Source organism: Penaeus japonicus, unplaced genomic scaffold (genome assembly GCF_977035675.1).
Source record: "Penaeus japonicus unplaced genomic scaffold, GWHDUDI00000001_assembly GWHDUDI00000012, whole genome shotgun sequence".
Lineage (NCBI taxonomy): Eukaryota > Metazoa > Arthropoda > Malacostraca > Decapoda > Penaeidae > Penaeus > Penaeus japonicus.
In genome coordinates this window covers 5,359,397-5,363,867 of record NW_028234414.1, presented here as the reverse complement: position 1 = coordinate 5,363,867, position 4,471 = coordinate 5,359,397, and positions in this window count along the sequence as shown.

The window sequence follows — 4,471 nt, the reverse complement described above, 5'->3', positions numbered from 1 at the left end:
TCAATCTTATGGCATTGGTTCGAGTCCGGGTCAGGGAGGTAAGAATTTGTATTTCCATATTAAATGCATTACTGGATCCTACCATCTTTCTCACATATACATAACCATGGTAACCTGATTTGGGATTTGAATTTGTGATTCTGTTGCGGCTAAGCACCCGCGGGAATTGTCTGTAAAACCTCACTAGGTAAATTTCCATGACGTCTCGTAAGGAGTCTGGTTAGACAATTCTTTTAGCAATCGGTTTCAACACCATGCCTGGCAATCTTACGGCGCGGGTTCGAGTCCGAGTTAGGGAGGTAAAAATTTGTATTTATATATTAAATGCATTACTGCATTCTACCATCTTTCTCATATATATATAACCTCGGTAACCTGATTTGGGACTTGAATTTCTGATTCCGTTGCTGCCGAGTGCCCGCGTGAATTGTCTGTAAAACCTCGCAATCACTACTCTGCTAAGAGTAAATAGGTAAATTTCCATGACGTCTCATGAGGCGTCTGGTTAGAACATTTTTTTAGCGGGTCGAGTACCCAATCAGTTTCAATACTGTGCCTGTCAATCTTACGGCGCGGATTCGAGTCCCGGTCAGGGAGGTAAAGATTTGTATATCTATATTAAATGTGTTACTGCATTCTCCCACCTTTGTCATATATATATAACCTCGGTAAACTGATTTGGGACTTGAATTTGTGATTCCGTTGCTGCAGCGTGCCCGCGGGCATTGTCTGTAAAACCTCGCTTTCACTTCTCTGCTATGAGAAAATAGGTAAATTTCAATTATGTCTCATAAGGCATCTGGTTAGACAATGATTTTAGCGGGTCGTGTAGCTGAACGGTTTCAACACTGTGCTTGTCAATATTATGGCGCAGGTTCGATTCCTGGTCAGGGAGGTAAAAACTTGTATTTATTTATTTAATGTGTTACTGCATTCTACCATCTTTCTCACTTATATAGAACCTCAGTAACCTGATTTGGGACTTGAATTTGTGATTCTGTTGCTGCTGAGCGCCCGCGGGAATTGTCTGTAAAACCTCGCTATCATTACTCTGCCAAGAGTAAATAGGTAAATTTCCATGATGTCTCATAAAGCGTCTGGTTAGACAATTATTTTAGCGTGTCGTGTAGCCGATCGGTTTCAACACCATGCCTGTCAATCTTACGGCGTGTGTTTGAGTCCTGGTCAGGGAGGTGAAAATTTGTATTTGTATATATATATATTTTATTATGATATTGATATTATATATATTTATATGTGGGAGTATATATATATATATATAATATATATTAGATATGTATATATATATAATATATACATATATTTATATATATATATACATATATAAACATATGAATATATATCTTGTATAGATATGTATATATATATATATATTATAGATTTATATACATATTATACATATATTTATATACATATTTATACAGATATATATATATATATATATTTATATATATATTGATATTATAATATATATATATGTGTGTGTGTGTGTGTGTGTGGTGTGTGTGTGTACATATATCTAGGTATCAATATAATATATATATATATTATTTATATATTCTACATATATATATATATATATATATATATATATATATAGTATGTATACACCACATATATATTTACATATATTTTTACATTATATATCTATATATATAATAATATATATATACTAGGTGAGTGCGAGAGGAAGAGAAGGGGAGAGAGAGAGGAAGAGGGAGGAGAGCGCGAGAGAGGGAGAGTGTATAAATTTGTATTAATTAATTCTGTCTATCTATTCAATATATATACATATATTTACACATATAATAATATATATATATCTATATATATATATATATATTTATATATATATTATATATATATACACATTACACCACACACACAACGACAAAACAACACAACACACACACCAATATAACTATATATATATATATATATATTATATATATATATTTATATATATATTATTATATATATATAATATACATATAATATACATACATATAGATATATATATATATATAATACATATATATATATATATATATATAATATATATATATATATATATTATGGTATACACACACACACACACACACGACACACACACACACACACACACACACAGAACATATATATATATTCATATTATATATAAATATAAAAATAAATATATATATATATATATATATTTAATATATATATCTATTATATATATATAAGTGTACCTTTATGTAGCACTTAATACTTTTCTTTTTACTCTTTGAGTTTCTAGTATGAAGTAAAGCTTAGACATATATAAAAGTTTGATTTTAAAAGCAGTAAAACCTAATATCAAAATTACTTGCTTGACCAGAAGAAATGTTCGACAACGATATTGTGGAAATCCTTGGACATGATATCCGATAGCGAATGTGTTATTCATTTATAAAAAGGTGTAACAAAAGTCAAACTGCAAACTATTATCCTGTATGATAATAACATTTGCAAGGGTGGCAGGGATAATAAAGGTCAATAACCAGACCAATAAAATCAAGACCATTCTTGGACAGCTTGGGCTCCGCAAGGGCAGGCCAATTCCAAATCCTGAACCAAAAAGCTTTCAACAAGATTGGTTGCGGGTTATTATTACTTTGAATAAAGGGAAAATAAAAGGGTGATTATTCAATTATCAAAGCTTTCACAGATTAATTATTCAAGTTATTTTTACTAGTGAAGCAAATGTCAAAAGTGGAGTGTCACACGTGTCAGTTCTTGAATATCAATTGTACTCAGTCATTGCTGGAAACATTGAGAACCGTATTTAACACTTTGTAAAAGGGGAAGAGAGATTGTATGAAGCTCACAGCTGGTAGATATGAAATTATGAAGATTAGTTCGACTGGAAATCCCATATCAAGATCTTATACATAGTTCAAAGGTCAGAGATAAACAAAGGCATAAACGGTATATCAGCGATGATACTCTTCAGGGCAATGTATTGTGTAGGCGGTCAACAAACAGAGCCTTATAAGGAGGAGGACTTTTAAAACACGAGATTCAGACCTATTCCTACTGATTTCAGAATTAGAGTATTAGTGAAGTATAAAAGCAATAGTGAAGTATAAAATCTAAATTATAAAGAATATTTGATAATATCACAGTCATGGCTTCACCCAAAAGTGGTAGGTCCTAACTATACAAAAAATGTCAGTCTAACTTCCTTGGGAAAAAAAAAAGAAAAAAAAAAAAAAAAAAAAAAAAAAAAAAACGAAGGGAAAGATGTCTCAATATAGTACGTGAATGGATTATCTGTAAAAAATTGACATCAAACTAAGACACCCCCCAGAGGTAGACGGCCTTGCAAAGCTACTCAATGAATGTACCAAAACTGTTACAGTTCATCAGAGAATACTATAAACATATACCAGGGTAATGTGGGCTTATTTAGGTGAAAAAATTACAGTACATGACTAGTTAATATAACTGCCACATAAAGCACCAAAAGGTTGTAGTGAAAGAATAGTCCTATTTCCCTCAAAGTATAGCTCCAATTTCTGATATTTCATATTTATCTTCTTATTCAAACGCATATATATATATATATATATATATATATATATATATATATATATATATATATCTATATTTAATATATATGAAAAAGAAGAAAAAAATAAAAACGTAACGTATAATATATATATATATTTATACTCTATATCTATATAACTAACTATCATCTCTCTCTCTCTCTCTCTCTCTATTCTCACTCTCTTATCTATAATATATCTTTATATATATATATATATATATAGATTATATATATATATATATATTTAATGTATTGTATATATATACACATAATAAACCTGAATATAGAGTTAAATAAATAAACAAATATAGATACATATGTGTGTATATATATATATAGATATATATTATATATATATATATATATATATATAAATATATATCATATATATATTTTATATATATATATATATATAAATCTTTGTATATATAATATACTATTTATAAATATTATTAATATATATATATATATTATATATATTAAATATATTATATATAAAATATATATATATATTTATAAATGAAAATATATAACTTTATATATATATATAATATATATTATATATATATATATATAATATATATATCTATATATAATATATAATATGATGATATATATCTATATAATATATTATATATATATATATATATGTATATATATATATATATTTATATATTATATATATATATATCTAATATATATATATATATTTATATGTACACACCACCACACACAGAATATATATAATATTATATATATATATATTTATATATATTATTTATATATATATATATATTATATTACACACACAACACACACACACACACACACACTCACAACACATATATATATAGTTATGTTATATATATAAAGTAT